We start from the raw sequence: 9,341 nt of genomic DNA on the forward strand, positions 1-9,341 counted from the left end.
GCCTTGAAGTTGTCTCCTCTGTTACAGGACATGTCTGGCTTCGTTTCTTGCCAGGAACCTGTTCTGCTCTGTTCTCTTCAGATTGATGCCACTTTCTGGAAACTCCTGATGTCAGAACACAGGACTGCATCCTTCCTCTAAGCTCTGCAGAGTTCCTGGTGGTTGGAGAAAGACAGCTTCCATGAGGACACACACACACCGACACAAAACCATGTGATGTTATATTGATTTCTAAAAAACCTGAACCAGCTCTTATTTAATTCAGCAGTGTAGCTATTGCATAACACACCTAACTCTCTGAACACTGCTGGCTAGAATCCTACACTGACACAATAAATCTGCAAACCTATATACACTTTCCTGCTAATAAACCCCATGGAGCTCATTTGGACTTATTTCTTAGATGTACATAGGAATGAGTTGTGTAAGAGGATCGGCACCATTTATGAGGTTGCTACTTAGGAATGTTCTCTCTCACATGGTAAAATAATTGTGGTTTTAAAATAACATAGTATATGTCTTTGGGTTTTTTAAAATCCAGTTTAGCTAATGTAAATTGGAACATCAAGTATACTTGAGCACTTGTTTACTTAGTGAATTGCATTCCCACTGCACAATAAAAGACATTGTACTCTCTGCCTCCCAGGATCTTCCTTGGTAAGCCTTTTCTACTCCAACATGCTTCGTACAGAAGAGCTTAATTGGATTCAAGTTCTCCTGTAATAATCTCTGCTGGAGTATTTGGACTGTAAACATTGCAAATGAATAATTATGTAAACCCAAATAAACTCTTGCTTAACATTTGGGAGTGGGAAAGAAAAAAGTTATTGAAATATTTCTTCTCTTGGAGCACATTTTCAGGTTTTCTGGCTTTATGTAATCTATTTTTAGCCCTTTTAAGACTGCAAGATCAGTAGGCCATCCAGTTATTAACACTATGAGAGCATACTGTATCTCACACCACCACTTTCAATGCAGGAGCCAGTGTGATCATGTCATAAGACTTGGATAACAGGGAAAATGTTCATCTTAGTGCAACGTTCTTGGCAAAAGAGAAGAGGGAGGACCCCAAATATTGAATCAATTTAACAAATTTAATTTACTGTGAGCTTTTGGGGATCAAAGTCGACTTCCTCAAACGTGGGAGTGCAAACCTGGACAAGACAGAGATCCTGTGGGTGGGGGGGTCCTAGTGTCTGTGGATCAGAGTGGTCACTCTCTTCACTAAGGATGAGGTTCACAGCTTGGGCATTCTTTTGGACCCAACACTATCAACGGATTCCCAGGTAGTATCTGTGGTTCATTCTATCTTTTCCCAACTTAGTCGGATCACCCAGCTGCATTCCTACCTTGACATTGGGTCCCTCACCATGCACTGGTAGTCTCAAGATGCTCTTTACGTGGGGCTACCCATGAGGCTGCTATTGAAACTTGAGCCGATCCAGAATATGGCAACCAGACTATTGTGTGGGGTAAATAAATCCCAACACATCTCCCACATTCTGGCCGCTTTATACTGGTTACCTGTCTGTTTCCATGCCAGCTTGAACATGATGACATTACCATGTAAAGCCCTAAATGGTTTGGGACCTTGAGACCTGCCAGAAAGTCTCTTTCTAATAAGATCTTCCTGATCTACTCAATTATCATAGGCAGGGCAGTTGAGGTCCTTGACTCCAAGAGAGGCCTGGAAAGAGAAGGCTAGGATCCCAGCCTTCTCCGCAGTTGCACCGCATTTATGGAATAACCTCTCATCTGAAATTCGCCTGGCCCCCACACTGGGGATTTTCAAGAGACATCTTAAAACATGTTTTGGTAGATAGACCTGCCCAGATTTTACATCTACAAAGTGCAATAGCGAACTCAACACTGAAGACACCGATTCCACTTTCTTGTTTTATGAATTGTTTTATGTTGATATTGTTTTAGTTAATTCATGATATGTTTATTTAATTTTGAGTAGTTGTTATTTTAATATAATTATGATTTAATGTTTGTTCCCTTTGTTGTGAACTGCCCAGAGCGGCCCAAGTAGATAGATGGGCGATATATAAATTTAATGAATGAATGAATGAATGAATGAAATATTTATACACATACCCATGACTAAGTGAGGATACAGATAAAAGACAAAGTGAAAATAGTTTTCTTAACACAAGAATGGGACTATCAAGCTGTTAGTTGTTTCCAGGCTATAATTGTAGGCCAGGTAAATGTGACTGTCATGAGAATGCTAAGAGATGCTTCTGAGACAGAGATTGGAGTATATAAAGGGGAGCAACTGTTTAACATTCATAAGATATTATGGAAAGCTGACTTATTAATATATGTCATGAACTAAGAAGCCTTGATCTCAAGTGAGACCCTTAGAGATACCCTGGAACTTGTTTAAGTAGCTTCTTTCTGCTATCTCCCTCTTGAGTCTCCCTTTGTAATCCTTCATTCCAAAAGAGCTATTTTGACATCTGTAACAGGGCGTTCTGGGAGGTTGAAGTGTTCTGAAACTCATTTCTTTGTGTTGCCATTCTTGATATCAGAACTGTATCTGTTCATTCTTCAGATGGTCTTGTCTGTTCTATGTAGGAAGCAGAGAGGCACTGCTGGCAGAAGATGGCATAAATCAAATTAGAAGTGTGTGGTAATTATTCTGCACAAAATAAAATTCCCGTAGAACATTCCTCTATACCAGTGAAATGCATTGGCAGGCAATTGTTCTACTTTCTCAGGCAGCCTCTGAAGAACATCTTTGTTACCTGCTCCATGTGAGGAAAAATAAGCTGTCAGGGCCAGCTCAAAACATCTGCTTGAAGAGAAGAATAAGATTGTGTTCCTCTTCTATATATACAAGCTGGTCAGTCTGACAGCTGAATGTTCAACAGCTGGCTGATGGCATCATTCATCTCATCTGAAGGCATTAGACTAACTAGGGTGGTAGTGGGCAGGTTGCATGACTTTTCCTCTCAGCACCCTGTTGAAACTCCTTACTTACCAGCACTTGCCATTTGAGGCAACCGCCCACTTCGCCTGTTGACTGGACTGGCCCTGAGAAATACCTTGTATCATGTCATTCCATTGGTCTTTCTAATCAGTGCTGCCTGCTCTGGCTGGTAGGATTCCTCCAGAGTCAGGAAGGACTTTTTCTCATGGAATCATTGAACTGTAGAGTTGGAATGGCATTGAGAACAATCTACTTCACACCCTGCTAAAATAAAAATCTACAGCTAAAACACTCACCAACAGCGTATCTCATCATCTTTAACTACAGAGGCCCAGCACGGAACAGTGATCACTTTCACTGAGTGACAGCACTTTCCTCCTCCCCTACCTTTTGTATCATACTTTAAAATGTAATTATATGCCTTTGAGTCAATTCCAACTTACAGCGACTCTCTCCAGGGTTTTTGTGATATAGAATACTCAGAAGTAATCTACCATTCCTTTCTTCTTTTATTTTATTTATTTTATTTATATCCCACCTATCTAGCCACTTAAGACCACTCTAGGCAGCTTACAACAAGCATAATTACAATATGATTAAAACAATTTTAAATAAGGGGAAAAACTTAGACAAGATGGGACAAAGACGAGGGGAGAGAAAAAAGAGGAAAGATCAGGAATTGGCAGGGAAGGCCTGCTGAAACATCAGTGTTTTTAATTGATTTTTAAAAATACCCAGCAAGGGAGCCGTGCAGATGTAAGGGGGAAGGTTATTCCAGAGGCGAGGAGCCACCGCCGAGAAGGCCCGATTTCTTGTCTTTTCTTTCCGGGCCTCCCTTGGCATTAGGCTCCTCAGCCTCACCTCCTGACTCGCGCGAGTGACACGGGTAGAACTTGGTGGAAATAGCTGCTAAAGGATTGTACCATTTGACCAAGGCCATAACTGCTGGCTCTTCTTCTATAAGGCACAGCAGAGAAGCAAACACACAATCCCTGGTATTCCAACTCACTGAGCTATTCAGTCAGCATGCCTTGATTACTTTTGATTAATTAATTACAGCTTTGTTGTTTGTTGTTTAGTCGTGTCCCACTCTTCATGATGCCATGGACCAGAGCACACCAGGTCCACCTCCTCCTGGAGTTTGGTCAAATTCATGTCGGTAGCTTCGGTGACACTGTCCAACCATCTCGTCCTCTGTCATCCCCTTCTCCTCTTGCCTTCACACTTTCCCAACATCAGGGTCTTTTTCAGGGAGTCTTCACTTCTCATGAGATTGCCAAACTATTGGCGCCTCAGCTTCAGGATCTGTCCTTCCAGTGAGCACTCTGGGTTGATTTCCTTCAAAATGGATATTTATTTATTTATTTGATTTGTATCCCGCCCATCTGGTCTATGCGACCACTTTGAGCGGATAGATTTGTTCTCTTTGCGGTCCAGAGAACTGTAAAGAGTCTCCTCCAGCACCACAATTCAAAAGCATCAATTCTTCAGTGGTCAGCCTTCTTTATGGTCCAGTTCTCACTTCCATACATTGCTACTGGAAAAACCATAACTTTCACTATGCGGACCTTTGTCAGCAAGGTGATGTCTCTGCTTTTTAAGATGCTGTCAAGGTTTCTCATCACTTTCCTCCCAAGAAGCAGGTGTCTTTTAATTTCATGGTTGCTGTCACCATCTGCGGTGATCATGGATCCCAAGAAGGTAAAATATGCCACTGCCTCCATATCTTCCCCTTCTATTTGCCAGGAGGTGATGGGACCAGTGGCCATGATCTTAGGGGCTTTTTATGTTGAGCTTCCGACCATTTTGGCACTCTTCTCTTTCACCCTCATTAAGAGGTCCTTTAATTCCTCCTCACTTTCTGCACAGTAATTACAGCTACTGGGTCTTTAACTTGCAATTTCTTTAACTTTCAATCCTGTTCAATACTTTGATATCTATCGTACTATACTGTAAATAAAATTAAGAATAAGAGATTCCATTAGTTGGTTGTTGTAGGTTTTTTCGGCTGTTTGGCTGTGTTCTGGAGTTTTTTCTTTCTAACATTTCACCAGTCTTTGTGGCTAACATCTTCCGAGGACAGGAGTTAGAACACAAACAGACTTCTAACTCCTGTCCCCTGAAGATGGCGGCCCCAGAGACTGGTGAAATGTTAGACAGAAAAACCTCCAGAACACAGCCAAACAGCCCAAAAAACTTACAACAACCATCAGATCTTGGTTGTGAAAGCCTTTGAGAATACAGATTCCATTAGGTTTTTAAAGTTTTTTTTTTTAATGGTACAATAATCAGTTGCTATTTATTTTTCCCTTATTTTCAACATCCTCTTCATATTGCCAATGGGAATATTTGATTTAGCATAAATTAGCAGCTGGCACCAAGTATTTTTAGGTAAACCATATCTTCTACGTGATGCCTACAAATGCATGGATTGCACAATCTGCTTAATGAGCTCACTTTGCTGATGCTTACTGAAAATGAAGCCTAAGGCTGCCATCCTGTGCACAAGGGATTTGCCTAAATCCCAGCAAAATCAATGGAATTTAAGCAGCCTAACTCCAGGATAGCAGCTTTTGCTTCGAATGTAAGCCACTGTGGTGTAGGGAGCATTGTGTTTGGATGTGAATGGCAGAAGATGAAAGCCATACTGAGCAACAAAGATCTTTTGGTAAAGACATTATCACTTGGACTAATCTACCTTACAGGGTTGTTGTGCAGGATCTATGATAAATGGATTATAAAACAAAGTGCTTTATAACAGGAACTCATGTCTGGGGATTTTACTGAGTGACAAAAGGATTCGGGGGGGGGATATTTTAAGTATATTTTAAGAGCCTTAGTTGCAGCCACTCTTCTCATATCTCTCAATAATAGCAAGGTCAAGTACAAAAGACAGTCAAATGGATCTTATTTTGAAGAAAGGCCTATGGCATGAAAGCCAGATGCATAATACTGTTTAATTGTTTATAACAACAGCTGAAGTGTGTAGAACCAATGGGCCAGAAAGAATGGTAGGTGCCCCTAATTTTAAAATAATGAATAATACTTGTTTTGAAACATGTACTCTTGCTATCCCCACATGTTTGTATATGTCATTCCCAGGTAGCAGCTGATAAACATAAACGATGAATTAAAACTCATGTTCTTAATGAGAACTACTTTTTACCCCATTAATAGTCAGTTCACTTCTGAATGGAAATTTCGTTGTGAATTTCGTTGTATGGTATACTGTGTATATACTTACAATGACAATAAATTATATTATTATATTATTATTATTATTATTATTATTATTATTAAATGACAATTTTAAAAACATTATTAAATTTGTACCACCATGATAAAGAACTTTTTCATTTTTAGTCCTTATTTATACATTCCCACCCAAAATAAGGAATGAAACAATTTCTCCCCAACATTTCCCAGACAGCCCTTTGCAGCTTCGTAACTTTTTCATCAGTGTGTTTAATCACTTCCAATCACTACTGAGATTGTACAGAAGTTGCCCTCCCCATCTTTCCCCTTGCTTGTATTTCACATTTTAGTCCTTGAAGGTTTCTATTCAGTAACCAGCAGAACCTGTTTCCCAGATGGTAAAATCAGAATCCCACTTGGGCTATTGTATTCTTCTTTCTCGCTTCTCTCAATCCCCTTTGTGCTGTTAGGACTTTGCTGTTGCTAAGCTTACTGCGATCTTGGCTGTCTTCCAGGGTAGGTAATTATATCCTGGCTGGTCTAAAAATTCCTCCTGTTGTTTCATCTGAAGAAGCAGATCTTCAGTTTCTGTCCTCTGTGGTCGCTGGGTGTCCATAAATGAGAGGATACTTCCCCCCCCCCGTCCCATGGGACAGTATACATTTCAGTACTGGATGAATGAAGCCTTTTTGAAGGAAAGTGAAAAGCACAGCAGTTTGCACAGAAAAATATGTACCTTGTGAGACTTCTTACCAGTCATGGTATGGAAGGTGGGGAATGAAGACTGGAGAGGAAATCAATGGACAACTAGGTGGCAGGGCTGGCCCTACTATTAGGCAGAGTGACAAGACTGCGTCAAGCGACAGATGCTGGGAGATAGTTGCTCTTTGTCAGAGAAGAGAATTGTGTGCCAGGTGAAAATGATGGGTCATGAATTGGATGGGAGGGTACTCCCTGAAAGTTTGGGGGTGAGGTGGCCCCCTGTACTTGGCTCATTAACTATCCACACAAGGTGATCTGTGTTGTACCATCTAAGCAAGACTACTACTACGAAGGAGGATGCTTGCCTGTCATGAATCCAGTCATCTTGTGTGCACACAGAATGGGATGCAATTCTTATTCTTCGCTTCCATCAGAAAAATGCCTTGGGCCACTCCTGGTTGGTGGGAAATAAATGGGAAGATGTCGTACTAGCAACACTAGTTATGGCTCTAGATCTCACTGTGTACCTGGAAGCTGTGTATCTTAGATATAAATACAGTGCCATTTTTCACCACTAAGGTTATCCAGTCAGCTCCCAGATGTTTTAGGTTAAGCTTGCAATCCTCTACACCTGGGAACATATGCCTCATAATGTTATTTGACTACAACTCCCATCCTTTTTACCCATTGGTTGTGCTACTGATGCTAATGGGAGTTACACTCTGTTAGCATCTGCAGGGCCGGATGTTCCACTATTATGCATTAAACTTTTAGAGATCTGAGGGCAGACATTAAATTCAAGCACTGTGATGAATTTTTCTGAATAGATTCCTTGTGGAACTGAACTCAATGCTTACTAAGATGTGCAAGGAAAGAGGCTCTCAGTCTCTGGGAATTGTTATGTTTCTCCGGATCTCCAGAGAGGGAGACAGATATTATGATAAGTAATGGAGAAGTGGAAAGCTTGATGTTTGTGTGTGATGTGTCTTTAAAAGTTAGGTATCCTTCCTCACTTATTGCTAGCTAGCCTCTGGGCTCACTTGATGAGTGCAAAGATATCTGTGTTGAGCTTGTCCCTCCTAAACCTTGCATACTCCATTTCTGTGATATCCCAAGAACTCTCTACTGTAAGCAGTGGAGGGCCCTCTCCTATGATATCACAAAGACCCACCCCAACTCTGAAATGTTGTCCCTGAAACCTCAAGAAATGGGATGTCACTGATCTGGCAGGGAATTCATTCTGAAACCTATTTTAAATTGCTATTTTTAGTTTATGTATAGCAACAGGTTTTATGTGTATGTTCTTTTTCCTTGCAGTTCCTCATGTTGTGAAACCATTTTGAAAGTAGAAGAGGAATACACACAGAGCAACAGAATACAAATAAGAAATCTACCTTAACTGAGCAACTGTTCCATCTACGTAGCTGCAGAGCAGAGGGAGAGCAGAGATACAGGCTGATTGCTCTGCTTCCATCTGCTCACAAGCCCAGCTGCTCCTGTCCCCTTTGCAACTGTCACTCCTGGCAGCAATTTAGTTTCCATTTCCATCATATTGCCTGAGATGTTGCCATGTTATAGGACCATGTGTGGGAACTGCAGCTTTAGAAATCATCAGTTTATGTTCTAAAAGGAGGGGGAACCCATAAGACTCATCCACACAATTTTTGTTTGTTTATTTCCCACCTTTCTCCTAAGGGATCCAGCAAATCTTACAGTATTAAAGGAAACAAAGTTAAAAGCCAAATAATACAGTATTACAATATTTTTAAAAGCATTAAAGAAGTATCATATTAACTTATATTAAAATATATCTTTGATCAAACTAGTCATTTAAAGCAGCGGTCCCTAACTCCTGGTCTGCAGTCTGGTGCCAGCCTGTGGCCTGGGCCAGACCGGGCCACAGAGACAGAACTCCCACCCACCCCACCGTCTCCCCCTCCACACAGCCCCTCTGTGCATGCGTGCAAGTGTGCGCACACCCGTGCGAGTGCCCCCACCTCTTTGTGCATGCACGCAAGTGCTCCCCAAATGTCCCCGCCCTTCACACATGCATGTGAGTGTGCACACACCCACATGAGCGCCTCCCCACCATTTCATATGTGTGTGCGCATGTGCAAGTGCCCATGCTCCTTTGCATGTGCACATGAGCACACACACACCCTTCTCATATGAGCGGGGCGCCTTCCCCAACCAGTCCATGGTGTTAAAAAGGTTGGGGACCACTGCAAAGGAAAGCCTGCTTGAAGAGAAAGGTCTTTGCTTGGACTGATATGGGTTGGAACCGTGATACCTTTTCCTAATAGATCCAGAATCACACACTCCAGGTTTCCACATCTGTTAGTCAGTTTTCCTTAAATGTAATCTAGATGCTTCTGAATTGACCTTCTAGACCATAATACATTCCTTCCCCTTATCTTCCCATTTCTCCTTATTCTTCCCTCTCATGGCCTTCTTAATCTGTGCCATGCCTCCACCCATCCCTTGAATGAGAATGCAGTGATTCTGC

At 41.6% G+C, this 9,341-nt stretch overlaps 1 long non-coding RNA gene across 1 annotated transcript in view; it reads left to right on the top strand.

The window, feature by feature from the left end:
- LOC110075356 (uncharacterized) overlaps positions 1–637 on the top strand; it is a 55,274-nt gene extending 54,637 nt beyond the window's left edge. Inside the window, exon 4 of the long non-coding RNA XR_012083934.2 lies at positions 28–637. This is a non-coding gene — a long non-coding RNA (uncharacterized LOC110075356). The remainder of the gene's footprint in view (positions 1–27) is intronic.
- Positions 638–9,341: the final 8,704 nt, after the last annotated feature.

The sequence above is a fragment of the Pogona vitticeps genome, chromosome 1 (genome assembly GCF_051106095.1).
Source record: "Pogona vitticeps strain Pit_001003342236 chromosome 1, PviZW2.1, whole genome shotgun sequence".
NCBI classification, from domain to species: Eukaryota; Metazoa; Chordata; class Lepidosauria; order Squamata; family Agamidae; genus Pogona; species Pogona vitticeps.